The sequence below is a fragment of the Panthera uncia genome (assembly GCF_023721935.1).
Source record: "Panthera uncia isolate 11264 chromosome B3 unlocalized genomic scaffold, Puncia_PCG_1.0 HiC_scaffold_1, whole genome shotgun sequence".
Classification (NCBI taxonomy): domain Eukaryota; kingdom Metazoa; phylum Chordata; class Mammalia; order Carnivora; family Felidae; genus Panthera; species Panthera uncia.
In genome coordinates this window covers 81,879,983-81,905,448 of record NW_026057582.1, presented here as the reverse complement: position 1 = coordinate 81,905,448, position 25,466 = coordinate 81,879,983, and the positions used below count along the sequence as shown (strand labels likewise).

The following is a 25,466-nucleotide window of genomic DNA, read 5'->3' as shown; positions in this document are numbered from 1 at the left end:
AACATATACCAGACTATATATCATAAGAACTGTGTGAGTCTGGATCGTGAGCTGGGATTATTGTGGAAAGTATTATGAAGGAGGCACATCTTCCTTTGGGCTAATACCCAATAATACTATGATTACCACCACTACCACTTTTTAACATTTATTGGATACTTACCAGATTTCCGGTATGGTTCTAAATACCTTTACATCTTATTCTGGGCGTTTTTTACATGTTTGCTCATCATATTAACACGATAACACAGAAGGAGGAGGAAACGGGCATAAAGAGCTTAAGAAACTTGCCCAAAGTCGCACAGCTATAGCTAGTGGTGGAGCTGGATTTAAATCACATGTAGACTGCAAAGCCCCTGCTCCTGTCTGCCGAGCACGCTGCCTCTGATGGAAGGATTTCAATATGTGCAGAGAAGGGCAAAGGCACTCTCGATGAGGGGAGCCCGGTCATCAAAGGAGTGGGAGTGGTAATGTTTAAATGGAAAAGGACTGGCTGGTGGCTGCTTGGTGTAACAATTGACACAATGCCAGAAATAGAGTAAGTGCTTGATAAATGTTTGTTGGATTATTGACTGAATGCTTAGAGAGAGAATGCTGGGGAAATAGGCTGGTATCAGATCATGTAGGGTTTTGAATTACTGTCTAAGTGGTTTAAACTTAGTCCAGTGGATAATATCTTCTCTAGAATGCTTGAATTTCTGGGGAGGGCAGCATACTAGTTCATAAACATGCCATTCTAACCTGTATGTTCTCTTCTTCAGTACTTGCTAAAGAATTGCTAGAAAAAAAAAAAAACATGCTAATGAAGCCTATTGCAAAATCATGCTCTCTGAGTTTTGTGGAATCTTCACTGCAAAAGTCAGATGCTACTTACACTTGACAGGTCAATCTTTTTTCTTATGCCTGTAATCCCTTTTAAATACATGCTAACGGGGTCACCTGGGTGGCTCAGTCGGTTAAGCATCTGACTTTTGGTTTCGACTCAGGTCATGATCTCATGGTTCATGAGTCTGAGTTCCCTGTCTGGCTCTGCACTGGTATTGTGGAGCGTGCTTGGGATTCTTTCTCTCTCCCTCTCTCTCTCTGTCCCTCCATGGCGTACGCTGTCTCTGTCTCTCTCAAAGGAGTAAAATAAACTTAAAAAATAAAGAAGGGGCAGGAACTGAAAGGTCATGCCGGAGAGAAGAGCCAAAGCGGACAAAACAAATGGCATGTTTACTAACAGGATGAGGGAAGCAGGAATAAGAAGTAAGCAGAAAGCATGATGTAGAGAGAAATTACTTTATGTATGTCTTGAGCCCAAGTCTTTTGATTTCAAATTCAGTTCTGGATACTTCCTGAGATTCTCCATGTTATAAATCCTGCCATTCCTTGTGAGTATTCATTGTCTTTGACTTTTCAGCTGTTGTTTTATGTAACTGCTCCTTTACCCCTTTTTGAAACTCTTTCCACTGAAGTGCCCTACTCTGGTCTCTTCCTCCTACCACTGCTTTGTCTTTTTAAGCTCTTCTTCCTCTATGCCCAAGGCCTGCCTGTGTCATTTTATCTATCTCCAGGCTTTATGCTAATATCACTTTGCATATGGTGCCCCAAAGTAGGTACATAATCTACTGGTATCTTTTCTGAGTTCTCAGGGAGTTCATACTTCCAACTGTTTGCCCAATATCTCTAAATAGTTAACACTCACCTAATTAGAGAAGGCTCCATGCAGTCCCATGGTCATCTTGCTTGGAGTGTCTTGTTTTCCCCCATTGACTTTGGAATGGGTCTAATTTCCTATCCAGAACAGGCTACAGCTTGCAATTGATTATGCACAATTGTTTATGTTGAGGTCACTGGATTTCCGTGTAACACCTAGCTCAAGGGAGGAGACTGAGGGTCCCAAGACACCGAGGTGTGCTTTGGCTTTTCCTCTGCTGGATCATTCAGCTAAGGAACTGCTCTTGCGTATCTGTTATGTACCAGGCCAGTGCTGCTGTTGAAGACAAATTAGTCACAGGTGTTAGACTCAAGAAATTAGGACTATAATATTAAACTTTTAAATTCCCATCAGGCTCACATTTTATAACTTTATAATTATACATTTATAATTTTTAGCATGAGCTATAGAATAATGGGTTTAGATATCTATTAATACTCTTCATGTGGTAAGGTCAATTTTATGTAGAGGTTAAATAGGGAATCCCCATGATCGAGAGAGGGCATGTATCATTGATGAAAGACACTTTCCCCACAAGGGTCTCCTTTCACCCTTCAAGTTCCCACAATATATGTTTTTTTACTTTGTGTTTCAGGCGATAAAGATTAACACTACGGATTGTTTTTGGAGTGGCAAATTCATTAAGCTTATTAAAATAACCGTTCAAACCAGTATATCAGTTTAATTTCACCGTGAAGCTCTAGATCTTTCCTTCATGAGTCCTTTCTTCTTTTTTCTTCCTATTGGGTGATTCTGCTTCCCTTAGGCTCCTACATTCTGCTATTTAAGGGAAGAAACACTAAAGGTAGTGAGTGGGAGCTTCCTGACTTCTTAGTGGAAGGAGAGAGTGTGGATTCAGTGGCAAAGATATAAGAACTGTGGTAGTCTACTAACTGTGAGGTGGGTGCTGAGTAAGGTACTGAGAACAGGTGAGTGTGCAAGGGTTGGCAATAACATCAAAGGCACAAAAACAGCTGGAAAAAGTGAAATTTGTGGTCCAGTCAGTACTGTTTGGTTGTTTCTGGTACAAACAAGTAAACAGGTAGGTGGATGGTGTGTGTGTGTGTGTGTGTGTGTGTGTGTGTGTGTGCATGCACACGCGTGTGTGTGTGTGTGAGAGAGAGAGAGAGAGAGAGAGAGAGTCAAGTAGAGAGACACAGAGAGACAGAGAGAGAAAAAGAGATAGCTAACTAATAGAAAAAGTGAAAGGTACCTGCTTACTGTTCCCATTTGTCCTAGCCCCACAGAGTGACTCTAATGATGAAAATTTCAAGCTAGATGAGAGGGGAGCCCATGGACTTGCCCCGCTGGGTGGGAGGTGTTTTGGGGGCAGTTGCAACTCTGTAGCCCCCTCAAAATACTCCTTGAAACCCTCTGAAGTGCGAGGCTACCCAAATTTTCTCTGGATTGAAAATGATGAGGATCATGTTGGACCATCCCAAATGTCTTGGGTGTAGCCTCAACTAGCCCTCTAAGAGATTGCCTCAGGCCAGTACATTGGAGTAATACCAGCAATACAACAGCTGCCATATTGCAGGCCAATTCCATGGCACACCCTCACCCTAGACTTCTTTGCTTCCATGATTTCCTTTAATCCTCTCAATGAGCACATGAAGTATTACTAACGGGTTTATGGATGCAGAAACTGAGGCTCAGAGTGTTTAAGTAACCTGCCCAAGATCTAAAATCAGGGGGTTTTGATAAAATGCATTTCTCTTAGACAATGTCTTGATTCTTTCTTGACCTATGATTTCACTTAAGTGCATGGCTTTCTGAGAAGGTTCTGTATTCTGTCCTAGTAAGAAAAGGTCACAGGGCCTCAAGGTCTTGGAGCTGATCTCTCTAATATGACACAGAACAGAGGCCTCATTTCCACACTGCCATCTCTCCTTGCATGCTAGGTTGCTACAGCTGGCTCTGTGATGCAATGTCCATCTTCCTACTCTGCTCATAACTTGGTGATATCAACAGCAGAGCGGTGGAACATCTGTCCCTTGAAGACCACAAGGGAAGCTACTGTCTTCTCTCTGACAACATAAGTGGCAGTGGAGAAAGATGGGAACTGCCCCAGCCTGGGGAATCATGATGTTAAGTATCAAAGGGTTAAGGAAGAATTGCACTGAATTTGGTATACAAGTTGTTAGTTTGGTTAATCTTTGTTTCCCGGCGAACTGGTCACTCCAAACAAAGAATTTGCCTTTTTGTACAGAGCTTGCATGTATCTCAAGTTTCTGAATTTGCACACTCAGCTGATCCCCTAAAAATTGTCAACTGATGTAAAACAGCAAAAGTCAAATTGTTCAAATGCTTGGTGCTGCTGTTTATTCCAGTATGACAGATTTTACTTGTCTTTGGACTATGCAGAACAATTGAAAGCAGGTTTAAAGAAATTTGAGGTGCTCTGGCACTAGCAAACCTGAGAAGCCATTGGCTTATCTGGGCCTAGAAAGGCAAGGGGAGAAATAGCTTTTCTGACTCTCAGAGAAGGCTGGAGCCATGGAAGATGGGCTGCCAGGCAGGAGCTATACTAGTGAAGAAAAGTGATCACAGTCACCCCTCAGAGATGAAGTAAGGAGGGAGCAGGAGGAGAAATATGCCACCCTTTTTCTTGCCATTTCCAACCTCCCACAAGGGCTCCCATTGTGTGAGAGTAATAGACAACCAGAGGTAAGGTGCCTGGAGGTACAGTGGGAGTTGTACTCATGCAGTACAGGGTACAGCAGGAAAAGGACACGATGGATGTGGCAATGAGGGAGTAACAAATGGAGAAAAACCAGCATAATGTCGAATTACTCTTTGGCTCCCCAGTGGATTGTATAGTGCCCAGCACTGAGTAGAAAGTTAACAGATGTTTTTAAATGGAACAGAACTGGAAGAGATCTCAGAGCTCAGTGGGTTCAGATCCCTGAATTTATTGCTGAGGAAGCTGGAATTGAGAGATGTGGGGATGACTTACTGAAGACCATGTTAATGGCCAATGGTTAAATGAGGATCCTGGGGCAAGTGTCTGGGTTCCACGACTAGTGTTCCCTCCACACCACCACCATCTGTGGGTGAGCACAGTCGATCTTATTCTCTCAGCTCATTCTTCTGCTCCTCATTATATTCATCTTGGTCTTTTTAGTCCTTCTTGCCTCTTTCACCTTACTCCCACATCTGGAACAGCTTTCCTTTCCTTCCTCTTCGTGATCACATGCATTACCAAGCACCTATTGTGCACAAGACAATGCACTCAGTCCAGAACTTACAAATGTAAGTCCATGCCAGTCTCCATGCTCTTTTTGCAGCCACTCCTTAGCACTGGCCATTCCCTATCCTTTGGAATGTAATTCATGTCTGTGATGCCCTGACCAACTCCTGTCCAGTAGTCACAGCTCAGCTCTCATGCCACTTCTTCTGAGGGGCAGCCCCGACTCCCTCTTTCTGGCACTTAACTCATTGCACTGCTATTATCTGTGTATACATGGTGCTCCCTTAATTAAAAACAAGCACTTGTATTTTAGCATCGTTCCTATCACACAGTAGGTTTTAATAAATGCTTGGTGAGCAACTGAATAAAGGGTGATGAGGAAGGGATCTGCCGAGTGACTACATTTGAGACCCTTTGCTTCCCCCTCTATCCTGCCATGGCTACCTCCCAGCCACTCTCAGAAGATCAACACTTTTTATCCTTGGGGGTGTTACTACTATTTGTGGGGCACCTATGACCTGCCAAAAGCTAATTTAGTTGCCATTCGACTGGTGAAGAAACTGAGTCGCAGAATAAAGACCTGCCCAAGGTCACATGGCCAGCAGATTTGTGCTGAAATTTGACCTCAAGACTGCCTGGCTCTAAGTGTATGAACTATGCTGCATTGTTTAATCTATCTTATGCTTATAAGGATATTCATTGATTAACTCATGAAATTCAAATATTTAATTAAAATGCCACATGAAGAACACCTTCTCCAACATTTTCTTCATCACGTTCATCTCTTCTGCTCTAAATGTAATCATTGCCTTTCACTTTATTTTTTTATGGCACTAAGATGGTCACTGTGCTCCTACCATGTTCGTTGTGCTACATGATTTTCAAAGACTAAGATAAATATCACGTTTTATGTTTTCTGAAATTACCTTTAGTGCTCTGTATGCATACAGTGAACAGATTTTATCATCCTGTGACACTGGAAAGAGATTGAAATCTCCAGTTTTGAAAGAAGGCCAGATTGAGTTTGGTGTAGTTAAGCAATTCAGCCAAGTCCTCACAATGAATGGTGGCCTAAGTTTGACCACAACTGGGAAAAAATGGGAAGCACAATTTGTTTCTTGACCTACTTATCTCAGTATCAGAACTTTTTGGGTCTTAAATATTGAATTATAATCTAATGAAGCTGTGGTCTGTCCTAAGACAAACTGCATTTTTTAAGTCCATCTTTAAGATTGGAAAAAACCCTCTAAAACTTAAAAGTGTTGAATCAAAATGGCAGAATGGCAGATAATCCCATTAGTAATTTGGGCAGCAACCAGTTGTTTATACTGAGAATGATAAAACCAACTTCATGTAAGAATAAGACCTCAGCTTCTCCTGTTCTCTGATTTCTTAGGGGTGTTGATGCCCGTCTCCTCCCTTGATGGTCATTTTTTTCTTCATCTGCACAAGAGCTCTGACATGACCACCAAAGTAAACCCAGGGCCGTCCAAGGCCTAGCAAAGAGACCTGGACTGACATGAGCTTAGAGTGGGTGTGATGCATGGTCTTGTAGAAGGAAACTGTGGTGCAGACAAAGCTTAACGTAATTTGTTTGATCCTGAGAGGGACTCATATTTTATATGGAAGACAAGCTGAAAGTTAAGGAATTTGTTAAGAATTTGCCTCAGTAGATCCTGAAACTGTAGTGGGCTACATAGTTCCAGGAAAGGCAAAGAAACTCTTCTGGTGTTCAAATGTGTGTATCCAACAGGGAAGGAAGAAGGCAGAGAGAGAGAGAGAGAGAGAAAGAGAGAGAGAGAGAGAGAGAGAGAGAGAGAGAGAGAGATGGAGGGAGAGAAGGAGGAGGAGGAGGAGGAGGAGTTTTGATCAATATCTTTCTGGTCTCTAACCCTGAGGTGTTGATCATTTATGTCATTATGATGGGTCTGGCAGCTGACACTGTCAGGCATGAGGTCAGCAGGTTCTTAACAAGGATGATACATCCATGAATACCAATAGAGGGGGCTCCTGGCCACCCTCCTGGAGAGGCAGACACTCAGGCATGGCTGCTGCCTGGGGAGGACAAGGGAGGCCGAGTTCCCTGTGATAAGGAGGCCGAACAGGGAGGGTTTGTACGCAGGTGTCATGCATCACTGACTTGCTGGCCTATTTGTGTTCCATGGGTTTGTATGTGTGTACAAGGGCACGTGGGTATGTGTACCTTTTTCTGTTGCACCTTAATATATTTTTCCCCCTCAATATATTCAATGGTTTTCTGCATGAATTCTGGCCCTGGAATTGTTGCAACCACTGATCTTATTTTTTCACACTTCATCAACACTTTAGATCTCTGGGTACTAGAACATCATAAAGATTCATGTGTTGGTGTTTCTCAACTACCCAGCTTGGTTACTGCCTAAACTCCTGTAGGCACTGTCCTTCATTTATTTGCATTTTCCTGGTCATCTTATGTCATTGTTTCAGCACCTGGCAATTACCTGCAGGATTGGCAAATACTTTTATTATATGCACTAAGAAGAAAGTGGTCACTTTGCTCTTAATTGCCATTTCCACATTTCAGTGCTGTTTCTGGTTGCACTGCAATGATATATCTGTAGACTTTGCATGCTTACCGCCAGATCTGTGGGCTAGGACTGCCCACACCTTATATCCTACTCTTGTTCTTTAGATTCCTGGGATAGAAATAGGATTCTTTGCTCCATAAAAAGAGATTAAAGCTCTCAGAGCTCTGTTTTGTTTTGTTTTTGATTTGGAAGGTTAGAGGTAGATCTAACTAAGATCAAGATACTCTCTCAACCAACAAATGAAACATGCTTTGGCAAAGATACATATACTCGTGTGAACAACAGGTTTCAATATTTGAAATCCTAAACTAAACCTTTCTTTTTTCATGTATAAAAACACCTTTATTTTTCTCTTCACTCAAAAATTAACTTGGATGGCTGTTGATTTCTCGGTTGAGAACTGCCATGCACAATTGTGTGGCATTATCAAATTTAAGAAAAAATATCCATCTCCCCAACAAAAATATGGCTTAAAAGTTTTTAGCCAACCCAATATATAATATTTCACATGGAACAAGAAAAGAGTAATCCATATTTATAATTTTGCATTCATTAATTTTGTAACATGAACATTTAAAACAACCTATTACAAAAATCACATTTTAGTTTGAAATACTGCTTTCTTGCTTTCTTGTTTTCTTAAATAGCTCATATTTCCATTATGAACTAAACTGAGATAAAATGTGAGGCTCTTTCATAGGTCTTATTCAGCTCTCAGATTCCAATGCAACAAATATTTATTGAATGGCTAATTTTGTGTAAGGCAAGGAATTCACCTCTTATGATGTGGTGTCCTGTGCTGAGGACATGAGCTCTGTGCTTATATCTCAGCCTGTGGTTAGTGTCACGAGAATTCTCTCACAGAGCAGATGCTATGACCCCAAGATGGCAGTGGTAGCGAGCATCTGCTCGGGTGCAGTGGGTCATGCTATGACTCAGGAGCGATAATTTGACATGCAGGGACAGGCTGTCAGTTTGGAAGGAAACTTGTTTTAGATTATCCTTAGACTAGTAGAAAACAAAGTCAGAGAATGGGTAACCACATTCATTCATTTGTTCAACAGACACTGAATGAACAATTAATGTAGAAGGCACTCAGGAAAAGAGAAATGAACAAGATGATTGTTTTCTCCAGCTCTTATGGATTTTACATTGGTAGGAACAACACACTTTACCAAAGACCCCAATATTTAGTCGTTACATTCCAATTATAATTATTTTGCAGGTGGAACAATAGGCTGCTGTGAGAAAATACAACAGGGACACCTAATTTGGATATTCCAAAAAAGTGACATTTACGTAGAACTATGATGGGTAAAAAGAAATTAGCCCAGTTAAAGTGGTGGGCTGGAGGTGGGAGGAAGGTTGTGATTCAGGCGAGGACATGGCATGTGATAAAATCCCAAGGCAGGCAGGTGTGGTCAGGGAAATAATAGAAGGACAAAGTAGAGCTTAGTGGGTTTGACCAGGCTGAAGGAGGGTTGCTGACTATGGTCTTGACTTTAACTTTATTCTAAGAACAATGAGAAGGTTTTGAGCGGGGGCACAACACGAGATGTATGTTTCAAGAAGAAGGACCGGCTGCTGGTGGGAAGTGTGTTGAAAGGTGGTGAAGAATCCAGAGAAAGTGGGAACAAGGCCATTTCAACAGTGGAAAGTAGGGATGTGGTTTCTGTATATGTGTCTACTGTGTTTGGGGTGCTTGATCAGGATTAATTGGTGCTATTGAGAGTATGCGTTTCATGGGTGGCTTCTCAGTGTTAAGGTGAGAGCATTAAAGGTTTGGCACCCAGTCCCTTGGACCAATGACACATCTCTCATTTGGGGTTGTGTTTAGGGATATGTATAATGATACATGTTTCCTCAGAGCTTAGCACCCTGCAAAATTTTTTATTTATGTTTAATTTTTTTGACATTTATTTAGTTTTTTTTAAAGAAAAAAATTTTTTTAATGTTTATTTATTTTTGAGAGAGAGAAAGCAGAGTGTAAGCAAGGGCGGGGAGGGGCAGAGACAGAGAGGGAGACACAGAACTCAAAGCAGGCTCCAGGCTCTGAGCTGTCAGCACAGAGACTGACGCGGGGCTTGAAATCACAGACTGAGAGATCGTGACCTGAACCGAAGTTGGACGCTCAACCGAGCCACCAAGGCGCCCCTTAGCACCCTGCAAAACTTAAAGCAGCAAGTTCTGTGAGCTCTGGCTTTTGTAATAGGCAGCGAAGTTTTGATTATTTAGCAGCTATCTGGCTGCCAACATTCTTGTGTTATTTTGACAGTTAGCGTGCCATGCTATTGGACACGCCCTATCTATTGCGCAACAGCAGGGTGACTAAGTGAGGCAGGATTCCCCACGTGAAGGAAACGCTCCTACCTCCTGATGAACATCCTAAATGTCAGTTTTGGGATCAGATGCGCCCGGACTCTGCAGGTTGGGTGCCCTCTTCCTGCCAGTGTTAGGGGTGCTGCTGCTAATGATGGAAGCTAGACAGCTCTCCAGCCCCTGAGATGCAGCCTCCTAAAGACAGAGCCAGCTAATAGTGGACAAGTCTTCTTGCTAGTTGCTTGTTAGGTTTCATCAGGTTTCCTAGCCCTTGGTAGGTGGGAGAAACAGAGCGGAAAGACCGCAAGCTCTGAAGATAGGCACATTTTGATTGCGCCATATGAAGCTCTGTAAGCTTAAGCACAGTGTTTAGCCTCTCTGAGCCTGACTCCCCTCACCTGTGAAAAGGGGATAATACAATGTTAGCCTCTTGGGATTCTCTTGAGGACTAGACGTCACAGCACATGCAAAGGGCCCCATAGAGGTTTCCCACACTGCAGGCATCTGATACATGTGAGTTTCCTTCCCTATGTTAGCCATGTAATAACTGTAATAACTAGCTTGCCTAATGAAACCCAGGGGCCCCTGTTTTGCGGTAGTGGTATCAACCACATCCTCATATTTTGTAGCTGATTTGTAAGATTGTCACTTATCTGTGCTGTACCTTCCTTCTGAGGGCCAGGTTAATCGACTTTGCAGTAGAAGCAAGAAGCAGATAAGACTATCAGCTCTGAGTATATCTGACTATAATTTGTAGACTGTCAGTGATGTAATGTAGCCAGTCTGGCACTGGTCTCGGACAAATTCATGGGAAGATGCTGTGCTGCTCTCAAATAGTTAAGAGAGTGGATCTTTTATCTATGCATTTATTGAAATCTCATCAGAACCTGTGATGCCCATCTACCACATTTTCAAGCTCATAGGTCCATGAATGTATTAACTCCATTCAAAGAAGTGCTTTTTCATCAGGTCTTAACTTGCCTTTTGCTAACCTCATAGCATGCTCCTTGGTTCTAATATTTTCTTGGATTGGGGAATAAATTCTAACCCCTGTTTTCATTTTAGGCAGGTGAGCAACAGTGAAAAAACATGAAAAAGCACTGGCCCTGGACTCAGGAAATTGGCTGAGACTTTCATTTCTGCTGCTTGTCAATTGGATAAATGTAATTTCTTTGAGACTCCATTTTCTCCCATTTGGAATGGTGATAATGATACCTATTCTGCCCACTTTATACATTGGCTGTGAGGATGGAAGTTTATCCCTGAAAGGTATGTGAACTGTAAAGCACCAAACAAATGATTTTCCTCAGATGATGGCATCACCACAGGGGCTAAAATCAATTCTGATGTCAGTCCTCCCCCCAGTTCCACTGAATCAAGATGTCTAGTGGCGGGATCCAGGCACTTCTATTTATTTGTTTATTATTTTTTTAATGCTTATTTATTTTTGAGAGACAGAGAGAGACAGAGCACGAGTTGGGGAGGGGCAGAGAGAGAGGCAGACACAGAATCAGAAGCAGGCTCCAGGCTCTGAGCTGTCAGCACAGAGCCTGATGCAGGGTTTGAATCCACGAACCATGAGATCATGACCTGAGCCGATGCCAGACGCTTAAAGGACTGAGCCACCCAGGTGCCCCTGGCACTTCTCTTTAAATTAATGAACGAGCAGTGTCTGGGTGGCTTAGTTGGTTAAGCATATGACTTCTGATCTCAGCTCAGGTCATGATCTCGTGATTTGTGAGACGGAGCCCTTGCCTAGGGCTCTGTGCTGACAGCATGGATCATGCTGGGGATTCTCTCTGCCCTCTCTTTCTGCCCCTCAGCTGCTTGTGTCTCTCTCTCTGTCTCAAAATAAATACATACACTTTCACATAAATAAACAAACAAATGGATAATATGTATATATATACATTTAACTAAGTGTGTGAAACAAGGGTGGAAATCCACTGTCCTGTAAAAACAGGATGATGTCACCATTCACAATATTAGAGGCTTGATTTTTCCAAACGATGAGCTTGACTCCTTCTGGCCCATCTTCAGCTGCAAGTCTTTGCCCCTCACACTCTGGGTATTTTCGGACTTAGCCACATTCTCCCCTCCCGTCTCATCTTGTGACAGCACAGTGCTCCAGCCATGTTAGACTAGCCTAGCCTCCGTTGGCTGAAAACCCCATTCCCTTCCTTGCCTTTGTGATCCTGCCCTGTGATTCCTTGGGAGGACATTCTCACTGGGGAGCAGGGACCCCAGTGGTCTTCACGTAGCACCGATAATTGAGACGTAGACATTTCAAACGGGAAGTGATCTTATGACCATTCAGTTTATCTTCTGTTTCACAGAGGAAAACTCTGAGACCCAAAGAAGGTAACACAGGCCAGACCACAAGGTAACATAGCCGGTTAATGATAGAGTCACGATTAGAATCCAGGGTTTCAGACTCCAGACCACTGCTCTTTACACCACTTACCTAAAGCCATTAATGGAGCAGCTATTGTGTTGTAGGTGCTGGCATAGAGTTGTAATGTTAACATGCAAAACTGTGTCATGTATCTATCATTCCAAGCACAGAACGCTTATCTCTAGCACTTACAATTTTTTATTATTTTTTTTTGCACTTATAATTTTTTGTAAATGATTCCTTTTAGTATACTTAAAAATGCCCTAAGGTGCCTGGGTGGCTCAATTGGTTAAGTGTCCAACTCTTGGTTTCCACTCAGGTCATGATCTCATGGTTCGTGAGATTGAGCCCCACGTCGGGCTCTGCGCTGACAGCACGGGGTCTGCTTGAGATGATCTCTCCCTCTGTCTGTCCATCCTCACTGGTGCTCTCTCAAAATAAATAACTAAACTTAGAAAATAAATAAAAATTAAAATGCGCTTGATCTTTAAAGCTTTTCAGGACATTATACTTTCTTCTAAGTATGTTCAGCTACCACCCACAACCTATGCATATCTACCCTGCATTATACATTGGACCTGAGTTACATGAGAGCTGGGCCTTTTCTTCAGGGATTTCAGCCACCTCCTCGGCCAGGCTCAGACCATTAGCAGAGATGGGGCTACTTCTGGCCTATTTTCCTCAATCTAAGTGCTCACGCATGGCTGCATCGCGGTCACTCTGCCAGGTTGTCTGGCATTGTCTTTAGAATGGACCCTTTAACTTCTAGTCTGGTGTCCTAATGCCAGTGCTAAAGGACTGATTACCTGACATTTGTTCTCAGTATTTTACTTTGGGAGAAATTTGTAAATGATGGTAAAAGAATTTGACATAAGGATTTTGTTAGGATTTACAGAGAGTGGCTTGGGCCAGCACATCCTCAAGCTAACCTCCAAAGTTGTCCTGTGTACAGCTATGGGGTCACACTCTCAATCAGATTCTTAGACAGCTCAGGGCAGGAAAACTCCTAGTAAATGTAAAGACTAAATGAGCGTGTAGGGAGCGGTGGGTTAAGTTCAGGAAACTGTGATTTCTTTTCTCATGGCTCCTTACTCAATGTGGTGTAGAAGCAAAGACGCAGAGTTTGGAATTGCTGATCTCTAGAGAGTTCCTCCACGACATACACTTCTCTATTTGACAACCTGGTGTCTGAAGGACTGCGTTAAGCAACGTGTGCAAAACGCACTGTCCTTTCAACATTTCCTCTGCGTCTCTGCATTTACAAGGCCCCTTTATTTCCAGTGTATCGGCAACATCAGTTTAGAAAATGAAAAATAGCGGGGCGCCTGGGTAGCTCGGTCAATTGGGCGTCCGCTTCGGCTCAGGTCATGATCTCGCCGTCTGTGAGTTCGAGCCCCGTGTCAGGCTCTGTGCTGACCGCTCAGAGACTGGAGCCTGCTTCGAGTTCTGTGTCTCCCTCTCTCTGCCCCTCCCCTGCTCACGCTCTGTCTCTCTCTCTCTCTCTCTCTCTCAAAAATAAAGAGTAAACAATTTTTTAAAAAAGAAAATGAAAAATAGTGATGGATCAGTAAGTACTACAGGTCCTAAGATCAGATGCTTGTTAATCAAGTATAATTAACATACAGTGTTATACTCGTTTCAGGCATACAATAAAGTGATTCAACAATTCTATACATTTCTCAGTGCTCATCAGGATGCATTTGCTTTGAATCCCCTTCACCTATTTTACCCCTACTCCATTCCCCCACCTCCCCTCTGGCAACCACCTGTTTGTTCTCTGTATTTAAGGGTCTGGTTTTTTCTTTGTCTCTTCTTTTCTTTGTTCATTGGTTTTGTCATAAGATCAAATACTAACATGTATTTGAAGTATTGAAGAAAAATTGGCAAATTTATGATCTCACATAAGTTTCTAATGCCAGAGCCTATCTTGTGTTGTTTAAGATAAAGCTGCCTTCGTTAAAACCACTAGGACTTGTAAGGAAGTTATTATGAGTTTGAGATCTTTAAAGATCTCTCTTTCTCTCTAGGGGTTCAGAATCAGGCAAGGGTTGAAGGACATTCTTTTAAGCTATTATTTACTTTTTCTTTTTTTAAAAAGAAGACCCATGCATTTAGTTGTTACTGTTTTCTGCTACAGATATTTGTTAAAACTTGGTCTTATCCACATTCTTTTTTATGCTTTTTTCATGCATTGTTTTTTGTTTTTTTTGTTTTGTTTTTGTTTTTGTGTTTTTAATTCAACCAATACTTACTGAATGCCAGACATGATTCTAGCTTCTGGGAACACCACAATGAACAAATGTGTTCCTGCTAGTGCAAGAAGACAAATGTCGTATCTTTAAAAGGCTTAATAAAACTGATAAGCTTTTGACAGAAGTGATGAGTAGAAGAAAGAAAGAATAAATGGAATGAGAAAAGAAATAAAACCACAGATCTGTATTTATTAAAAAGATAATCGTGTGTAGAACTGTATATGCCATCAAATTAGAAAAATTAGGAGAAATATATAAATTTCTTAAAAATAGTATATTAAAACATACTCGAGAAGAGATAAAAACAAGTCTAAATGATCTGGTAACTACTAAAGGAATTGAACAAATTATTTAAAACCTACAAAGAAAACATTAGCTTCAATAATTTTAGGGGTGCATTCTGCCGATTACCCAAGGAACAAGTAATTCCTTTCAGATAACATAAAAGGAGGAATAACCTCTCAATTTATCTTATAACGTGAGTAAAAACCTGGTGTTGAAACTAGACAAGGACAGATGAGAAAGAAAAATTACACAGCGGTTTTTCACTCATGAACATAGATCTGAAATGCTAAATGAAAATGTTGACAAACTGAATCCAGAAATATATTAACAAAATATAATAAGTTACGACCTAGTTAGATGTTTTCCAAAATGCGAGGTGAGTTGAACATCAGAAAAAATATTATTGTAATTCACCATTTTAAAGTTTGCAGTAAACAAAAATATGGTCACCTTCATGTAGGAAAAACATTTGATAAAAGCCAACAACCATTCATGGTAAATACGTATGGCTAAGAAAGCAAATTTCCTGAACCTGTTTAAGAGTAGCTGCAAAAAACCTTACAACAAACTTGATACTTAATGGCAAAATGTTAAAAATACCATTCTGTTTAAAATCAGGAGCAAGACAAAAATGCCTGGTAACTGGTTCAACGCAAATGGTAAAGCAGGGAAAAATAGCAGATGTATAAAGATTAGGAAAAAGGAACCAAAATGTCAGTTTGCAGATGAAACAAATTTCCGCATAAAAGCAAGAAGGCTCTAAAAGTTTAGGTTGCATTGCAGATATCTTAAAGTCCTTGGACTCTCGCATGTAACTTACTTGAAGGAAAGAGGAGTGTGACGGTTAATTTGTGTTGGACCTTAGCAGGTGTCAGGCTCAGTGCTAGATTGTTTTTTAAAATAATCATAATTATTATTATAACAGCTACTATTTATTGTACCAATTCCTCTGTCGAAAAGTAGGTGAATTTTTACAGTTACTGTTTCTAATCCTCACACAAATTACAAGTATTATTCAAGAAATTATTATTGCTATTTTACAGATGAGAGAACTAAGATTCTAGAAGTTAAGTAACTTACCCAAGTTGACTCCAAGCCTGTGTTCTTTACAATGCATGAGGCTTCCCAAAGATACGGAACTTGTTTCCGGTGGTGTCCTAGATGCCCAATTAAGTATCTGTGAACTGTTGCGCTTAGAGTCCGAGTCAAACGCTTGTCTCACAAAAGGATCAGCACTTCTTCAAAATCAAGAGTCAGAGCCATTAAAGCAGCTATCACTTGTCCAGGATTTTCTGGTTCCTTTGCTTTTCCTCTTGGGGCCAGAAGAGAATTTCTAGGGAGCTTTCACTGTTGGATACTGGAAAGGATAGACGACGTATGTATTGATGTGCTCAGGCTGTTATAACAAGATACCACAGACCAGTGGCTTAAACAACAGCAGTTTGTTTTCTCACAATTCTGGAGGCTAGACGTCCAAGAGCAAGGTGTTAGCAGGTTTAGTTTCTTCTGAGGTCTCTCTCCTTGACTGGTAGAGGGCTGCCTTCTCCCTGTGTCCTTCTCGTGGTCCTCTTGCTGTGTTGTCAGGGTCCTAATCTCCTCTTCTGTGGACACTAGTCATACCGGAGTAGGGCTCATCCTAATGACCTATTTTGACTTACTTGCCTCCTTCATGGCCCTATCTCCAAATACAGTCACACTCTGAGGAAGCAGGGTCTAGGATTCCGACATATAACATTTGGAGGGACACACTTAAGCTCATAACTATATCTCAGGGGAATAATAGGATAGAGTTGCAGTCTCAGAGAGGTTGGATACTTTCAGGGTATGTGTGATCGTGAGTCCTTATGGGGAATCCTCCATGGACAAAGAACAACAGACAGCAGCATCACCAGGTTACACTGGCCATTGACAGAAGTATAGATACTTAGGCTTTAGGCTTAGAACACTACTCTCATTGGGATCATTGATGAAAAGGCAAATTCAAGTTCAGATCTCCATTGAGAACAGGAGCAACCAACAGGATATCCCTCCCTCCTTGTTTTCCCTTCATCTTTTATGAACCTGCCAAGGCTGGTGAGTGGGAGCTTCTAAACACCCACCCAGCTGGCCATGCATTCATCAATTCATCAATTCTGTTAGGACAATGAGAACTTAGTCTCAAATTTCCAGATAGATTTGGAAAATAACAAAGGTTTGACATTTCATGAGAGTATTTTTTTTCCAGGCCATGTTTTGTCATCAGAGGCCATGCAGGGGCATACAAATAGAGCATGGGAGCATTGAAGAAACCTGAATAATAAAGTTGGACTTGAAAACATCCCTCAGTGTTGCCTCTCCTTTATTCTTAGCCTCTCCCCTCCTCTCTTCCTTTCCCCCGCCCCCTACCATGTTTCTTTACACAGAGAAACAGAGCTCCCTTTTGGAAGATAAATCTGGAGACAGTCTCGACTCCAACCCAAGGGCAAGTTCCCAAAGAGCCAGGCCCTCATTTAGTCCCTGCCCAGCCCTTCAGTTTGGTGAAGAGATAGTGGAATGATCTTTATCTGCTGAGTAGAGACCATGAGTCTCTAGGTAACTTTTTTAGTCATCACCTGGATTGACATTGACCTCCAATCTGAAATTGAGGTACTCATGTATAGCTGTATTCTTTAATTGCCTTAGCATTGTGTTCACACAAGGACTTGCAGAGAATTGGAGAATTGGAGGTTAGGTCTCTAGGGTATCAATAGGGAGAATATATGGTGGTTTGAATGATAGTTAGAATATTAGAGCATTGAAGGATAATCTTTTCTAACCTTACGTTTCTGGAATATGCCAACCTTTGAGTCATGATTTATCGCATTTCTTGACTCAGGGCTTGAACTCAGAATATAGGATGTTCTTGAACCTCACAGTTTACTTAAAGCATCATAGTGATATTAGAATATCACTAGATATTAGAAAGGAAATAGTTCAACTACACAGAAGGTAGTTAACATTTATCAAATGTTTTGCTCTACGCTTGGTCCTGTGCCGGTAACTTTATATTATTTCTTTATTTAGTAAAAAAATAATGTAGTGGCAATATTTAGCATGAAGATACACCTCCAGCATGGATTGAACCCTTGAAGGGAGGCATGTGAAATGTAAGATGCTTCATCTACTTACATTCTCATGTCTCTCCTTTCTCCTTTGTCTTCCAACTTAGTTCCCACAGGCATAGTGGCTGTCCTTCAGTTATTCCTATTAAATGGTACTTTAGAACAGGTGGCCTTTAGAAGACACTCTGAACTTGAACACCTCCAGTGAAAGACTTTCCTTGACCACCCTATCTAGAGAAGCCAGCAAGTATCCCCTCCATCAAATCCTTTTATTTCATCATCTCATAGCATTTCTTATAATTCTATATCTTGTTTATTACTATCTGGATCCCCTTCTAGAATGCAGCCAATCTGTTCTCTACTCTGTCCAAAGGACCTCCAACAGTGATGGGCACAGACTGTTTCAATGGTTATTTGTTGTGTGACTCAGACAAATGACAGCAGCCCCACTAGCTGGCTAACTGGAGTAGTTTGGATCATGTCTTTAAGAAATCAAAGCTCATGCTGATGTGGCTGAAATCTCAAGCTTTCCCATGAATTCACAATAATGTAAGGTCTAATCTGCCATTGTAATACATGATGTCTTAATTAATTCACTAAAATATTCTTCCATTTCCTTATAATTAGTGTTGCCTGAATGGAGTGGAGTGAAATAGTGAGTGGGGCTTTGCCATGAACACTTGGGCAACTTTGCCTTCTATATCATATTTTATTGCTTGGATATTATACCTTTTTAAATATTTTCACTTTTTGATGGCCATTTGGATTTTTTTTAATACTTAGAAACATTTTCATGCGCGTCTCCTGGCAAAGAGTTCTCTAGGGCATTGGTTTCAAATTGTGATCCCCAGACAAAGAGCTGTGTCTCCATCCCTGACCTACTGAGTTAGAATCTCTGTGGATGGGACCTAGGGATCTGGGCTTTAGTAAGATCTCCAGGTGATTATCACACACAGTATAACCACCTATGTAACTTAAAAAAAATACCAGTAGCCAAGCCCTACCTCAGAATAGTTAAATCATAATCCCTTAGGATGGGGCCAGGTGATTCTACAGTGTTGCTGTAGAATCAGGCAACTACTTATATGAGTAGGATTGCCGTGTCTTAGGGCACAAGTTTGTTAAATTTTACTACATGAAGTCAAATTGCTTTTCCAAAATGGTTGCCTGAGTTATGCTCCTGCCAGCTTTTTATGAGTGCTCCTTTTGCTCTGTGTCTTCACCAGAACTTGTATTATTTGACTTTTTAAAAGTTTATTTCTTTGTTTTGGGAGAGACAGAGACAAGTGGGGGAGGGGCACAGAGAGAAGGAGAGAGGGAATCCCTACCAGGTCCCATGCTGCCAGCCCAAAGCCCAATGGGGGGCTCAAACCCACGAAACTGCAAGATCATGACTTGAGCTGAAACTAAGAGTCGGACACTTAACTGACTGAGCCACCCAGGTGCCCTTACTTGACTTTTCAATTGTTGCCATTTTTATAGGTACGAGGTAGGCATCTTGTTATAATTTTAATTTGTATTTATTTGGTTAATAGTGGGGCTAAATATTTCCTTATATGTTTAAAGGCCATTAATATTTTTAATTCTGTGAAAAATGCCTATTCGTGGGGCCATGGGTGGCTGATTGTTTAAGTGTCCAACTCTTGGTTTTGGGTCAAGTCATGATCTCACAGACCTGACACTGAGCCCTGTGTCAGGCGCCCTGTGACCCTCCCCTGCTCATGTGCACGCATTCACTCACTTTCTCTCAAAATAAATAAATAAACCTCAAAAAAAGTCCCTATTCATATCTTCTGCCATTTTTTTCCCTACTGGATTGTCTTTTTATTGATTTGTAGTCATTCTTTATGTATTCTGGATGCTAATTCTTTGTCAGTTATACATGAAGGAACTACCTTCCTTCTACTTTTTGTTTTGTCTTTTCATTTTCTTCAGGGAATATTTTGACTAACAGAATTTTTTTAAAATGTCATTGAATTTCCCTCTCTTTTCTGTTAGGGTTTGTGTTTTTTGTATCGTGGGTGAGAAATGTTTTTGTACCCGAAGTCTAAAAGATATTTTCCTGTACTTTCTTCTAAATGTTTTAAACCTTTGTCTTTCACATTTAAGTACTTAATCCATCTCAAATTTAAAAATTATTTATTTAGTTAGTTTGAGAGAGAGAGAGAGAGAGAGCACAAGCAAGCACAAGCTGGGCAGTGGCAAAGAGAAGAAGAGACAAAATCCCAAGCAGGTTCTGCACCATCAGTGCAGAGTCCAGTGTGGGACTTGAACTCACAAACTGTGAGATCATGACCTGAGCCGAGATCAAGAAAGAGTTGAACACTACCAACTGTGTCACCCAGGTGCCCCTCAAATATTAAAAATCAGTGGTCTAAAGTAAATATTTGTTTTCACTTATTTTCCTTATGGATAAGGAATTGTCTAGTACCATTTACTATTTAACCCATCCTTTGTTTCCTAAACTGCCGTGCCAGTCTTGTTTATATATCTATGTTGAAAAAATACATGGGTCTGTTTCTGATTTACCTATTTTATCTATACATGAATTTTTTAAAAAAAACAATGAGTCAATACTTCATTGTTTAATAATTACAGGTTATAATCAGTCACAATACATGACCAGGCAAGTCCCCTACTTGGTTTTTTTCCAAGAACATCTTGGCTATTCTTGGTGCTATGCTCTTCAGTGACTTAACAATTAGCTTATCAGCTACCACGAAAGGCTTGCTAGAATTTTAATTAGAAATGCATTGAAGGGGCGCCTGGGTGGCTGAATCGGTTGGGTGTCCAACTTCAGGTCAGGTCATGATCTCACAGCTCATGAGTTTGAGCCCTGCATCGGGCTCTGTGCTGACAGCTCAGAGGCTGGAGCCTGCTTCAGATTCTGTGTCTCCCTCTCTCTCTCTACCCTCCTCAGCTCATGCTCTGTCTCTCTCTGTCTCAAAAATAAATAAACATTAAAAAAAAATTAAAAAAAAAAAGAAATGCATTGAATCTTTACATCAACTTAAGGACCGATCTCGTGAAAAATGGGACTCTTTCATTTAATGAACATAGTATGTCTCTCTAGTTATTTAGGGTTTCTTTAATGTCTTTCAATAAAGTTTTATATTTTTCTTACAAAATTTTTTATTGGATTTATTGTCTGGATCCCTTATATTTTATTGTTATTATAAATATTACTTATACTTTTGAGTGGCATTTTAGAAATGTTGGTATCTATGTGTAGAAATAAAATTGATTTCTGGATGTTAGTCTTATGTCTGGCAACCTAAATTCTTTTATTAATTCTAACAATTTCATAGATTGTTTTGAATTTGCTATGTAAACTGCTATGTTAGTCTATAAATGATTGGTTTTTTCTAACTCTTTAAAAAATTTTTTTTAAGTTTATTTATTTTGAGAGAGAGAGAGCACAAGTGGAGGAGGGACAGAGAGAGAGGGAGAGAGGGAGAATCCCAAGCAGGCTCCACACTGTCGGCGCAGAGTCCAAAGTGGGGCTCGAGCCCACAAACTGTGAGATCATGACCTGAGCCCAAATCAAGAGTTAGTGGCTTAACCGAACAAGCCACCCAGGCGCCCCAGTTTTTTCTAATTCTTATACAATGTGTGTGTGCGTGCGTGCGTGCGTGTGTAGGACTGTGTGTATTGGCCTTATTACTTATGAGAACACCAAATTGTATGGAATTGGTGGAAGTGGATCCTTGCCTCGTTCCTGATTTTAAAGGTACTAATGCCTTGAACATTTCATCATTGAGTAATCTATTTGTGGTAGGAGTTTTGTCCTATTTTGTTTACTTTCTTATGGTGCTACTTTTGAGTGGGCTCAAGAAGTTATCCTTCTTTTCGTCTTTAGCTAAGAAATTTGGCTTGAGCCGTTGCTGAATTTTATCACTTGTTATTTCTGTCTGTATAAAAATAATTATTTAGTTGTTTTCCTCTGTAGTCCATGAATATGGTGAATTGTATTAATAGATCTTCTCACGTTGACTCAACTTTGCACCCCCCTGGTCATGATTCATTTTTCTCTTTTTTACAATGAGCATTTGGTTTTCTAATGTTTTAGTTCAGGATATATTTACATTTATTTTAGTGAGTAATACCAGCATGTAATTTTTCTTCCTTGTACTGTCCTGTCTGGCATTGGGATCAAGGTTTTACTCACCTCACAAAATATGTCTGGAGACTAGCCCCTCTTTTCCTACTCTATAGTTTGTACAGATAAGAATTACATATTCTTGGGGCGCCTGGGTGGCGCAGTCGGTTAAGCGTCCGGCTTCAGCCAGGTCACGATCTCGCGGTCCGTGAGTTCGAGCCCCGCGTCAGGCTCTGGGCTGATGGCTCGGAGCCTGGAGCCTGTTTCCGATTCTGTGTCTCCCTCTCTCTCTGCCCCTCCCCGGTTCATGCTCTGTCTCTCTCTGTCCCAAAAATAAATAAAAAAACGTTGAAAAAAAAAAGAAAAAAAAATTAAGAATTACATATTCTTTTCTTTGTGTAAGGATTTTGTTTTTCCACCTTTTACTAAAGTGTAACATACATGCAGGGAAGCACAGAGCAGTTGAATGATCACAAACTGAACACACCCTTTAACCAGCACCCAGACCAAGAGACAAAATACTGCCGGCACCACCGAAGCCTCTGCCATGCCCGTTCCCACCATTCCTCCCACAGCAAGATTTCAAAGGTCGCAAGTGCTTGGATTTCTAGCACCATGTATTATTAGTTTTCCCTGTTTTTTGAATTTTATATAATGAAATTCTATAGTATGTATAAGTCAAGATATTTTGAGAACTCACACATTTCCATAATGATTATGGAGTTAGTATATTTCTTGTCTATTTTCTTTTTATAATGCATATTCTAAAAATGCATTTTTGTTCACCTCAGCTTTCAAATACATGGGTGTACACTTACTCAAAGTATTTTTTTATATTTAATCAATGTGGTATTGGTAGTTAGGTTTCCATTTTACTTTATTTCTGTGATATATTTTACTAGAGCAGTTTTGTTGAACATTTGTCAATCTTACACTTTTTGAAAAGTAGCTTTTGGCTCTGTTTCCTCTGTTTTGTTTCCATTATGTTACTTTCTGTTTTATCATATTTTTCTTTCTGCTTTCTTCAGGTTTATTGTACTGTAATTTTTATAACTTAAGTTTTATTCTTAGCTCATTAATCTGTAACCTGTCCTCATATTTATATTTTTTTAGAGATTATTTTATTTTATTTTTTCCTTCAATTTTATTTTTTATTTTTTTTCCAATATATGAAGTTTATTGTCAAATTGGTTTCCATACAACACCCAGTGCTCATCACAAAAGGTGCCCTCCTGAGTACCCATCACCCACCCTCCCCTCCCTCCCACCCCCCATCAACCCTCAGTCTGTTCTCAGTTTTTAAGAGTTAGAGATTATTTTAAAGCAATGAAGCCCTGTGGGTATCATTTTGGTTATATCCAGTTTGTTTCATTAAGCAGCATTTTATTATAATTTAGTTCTATGCTTCCCCCTATATTTCATTACATGTTCTTTAATGTATGAATTACTTAAACTTTTTTTTTTCAAAATAGAGTTATCATTCTGGTTTTGATTTTTTAAATTTATTTTTGATGTTTATTTATTTTTGAAAGAGAGAGACAGCATGAGAGGGGAAGGGACAGAGAGAGAGGTAGACAGACGATCTGAAGTGGGCACTGCAGTGACAGCAGAGAGCTCGATGCAGGGCTTGAACTCAGGAACCATGAGCTGAAGTTGGATGCTTTGGCTTTGACTTTTACTTGATTGCCTTGCAGTAAGACTATGTGGTCTGTGCAACACTGACTTTTAGAATTTTTTGAGACTTGCTTTGTGATCTAGAATATATTTGATCTTTATAAATGTTTCATGTCTCCTTGAAAAGCATATCTATTTTCCAGTTGTTGGGTGCCATGTTCTAAATATATACATTAGATTTATCTTTTTAATTGTGTTGTTTAATTCTTTTCTATCCTTACTGTAACAGTGAGGATGGGTTAGGTTGTAACAAAGCTTCTCACAATTAAAGTTTACTTCTGGTCCATGCTCACTACTCATCTTTTCTGAGGAATCAGGCTAGCAGAGAATCCAACTCTGTGCTTTCAAAATTGCCACAGCAGGAAAAAGAACTTGTATGGTGTTCCACACTGATCTGGAAGCCAGCTTCTGCTGACATTAACTTCTCACATTTCATTGGCCAAAGCAAGTCACATGCCCCCAAAAAGCCTCACCTAATTTCAAGGAGTCAGGAAAATGTATTCCTACAATGTATCATGAAGGAGGAGAACCAGAATTTTGGTGAACAGCACTAAGGACTACCATACTTTGGATTTATTTTGTCTGCTTTATTGATTACTGGGAAAAAATGGGGGGGGGGGTTAAATCTCCTATTATAATGATGGACTCATCAATACGTCCCTATATATTGTGACAATTTTTTCTTTATACAGTATAAATATATAAATATGTATATATAAATATTTATTATATATAAATATAGTTAAATATATTCTGAGGTGGCTACATTAGAATTCTAATGCTATCAAGGGAATTATGTAGGGATCGTCTTTGCCTTTCAAAATGTTCTTGCTTTAAGTCCCATTTTGTGTGTTATTAATATTCACTCTTTGGACAGCTTAGTAGTTGCCTTGTATAGAGCTTCTCTATTTTAATTTTTTTTAATTTTAACATGACTATTTGTTAATAGACATGAATGTAATCAATCTCTGCCCTACTCTTGAATAAGGATCTCAAAACCTTGCTCATCAAACTTTGATTCATCAACTAGCAAAATAGACACATCTGGGAACTTGTTAGAAATGGAAAATTTCTGCCCCAACCCACTGATTTAATACCTGGATTTTACAAAGATCCCCCAGTGACTGGGTGCATATTAGAGAAGCTCTGCCCTAGAACATATTAAATCCAGTTACAGCCTTTCTAATTTATATGCTTTTGGTGCTTTCTAATTTCTAATATGCTTTCTAATTTATATTGCTTTTAGTCTGGTTTGTTTTTAACTCTACAAATTAGCCTTCATTGTAGCTATTTTATACAGTTAATGCTTGTTTTAGTGTTACCCACAAATCTACCATTTCTTTGCTTAGCCATTCCTTCTTGTACATCAAACCTTTCTTGGATCTGTTCCTTCTTTCTTAGATATGACTTTCAGAAGTTCCTTTTGTAAGGTGCTATTGGTAGTGAACTCAGCTTTAGTTCATTGGAAAATATATTTATTTTGCTTGCATTAAAAAAAAATTTTTTTTAACGTTTATTCATTTTTGAGAGACAGAGCATGAGTGGGGAAGGGTCAGAGAAGGAGATACAGAATCCGAAGCAGGCTCCAGTCTCCGAGCTGTCAGCACAGAGCCCCACGCAGGGCTTGAACTCACAAACCGCGAGATCATGACCTGAGCCGAAGTTGGATGCTCAACTGACTGAGCCACCCAGGCGCCCCTATTTTGCTTGCATTTTAAAAATATCCTCACTAGATAACATTTCAGGTCACTTGTTATTTTTTCTCAGTATTTTTTAATATATTTCCATTGCCATTTAATGTCCTTTATTGTTGTTGAGAAGTCAGCTGGAAGGTAATTGCCTCCCTTTGGTAGTAGCCTGTCCATCACTGTGTCCCTCTATTCTCTCTCTTTTCTCTGTTTTCTTT

At 40.2% G+C, this 25,466-nt stretch overlaps 1 long non-coding RNA gene across 1 annotated transcript; it reads left to right on the top strand.

The window, feature by feature from the left end:
• Positions 1-308: 308 nt before the first annotated feature.
• LOC125909835 (uncharacterized) lies at positions 309-17,014 on the top strand. The gene is made up of 3 exons (XR_007453787.1): positions 309-538; positions 10,841-11,044; positions 16,932-17,014. It is a non-coding gene; the product is annotated as an uncharacterized LOC125909835 (long non-coding RNA).
• Positions 17,015-25,466: the final 8,452 nt, after the last annotated feature.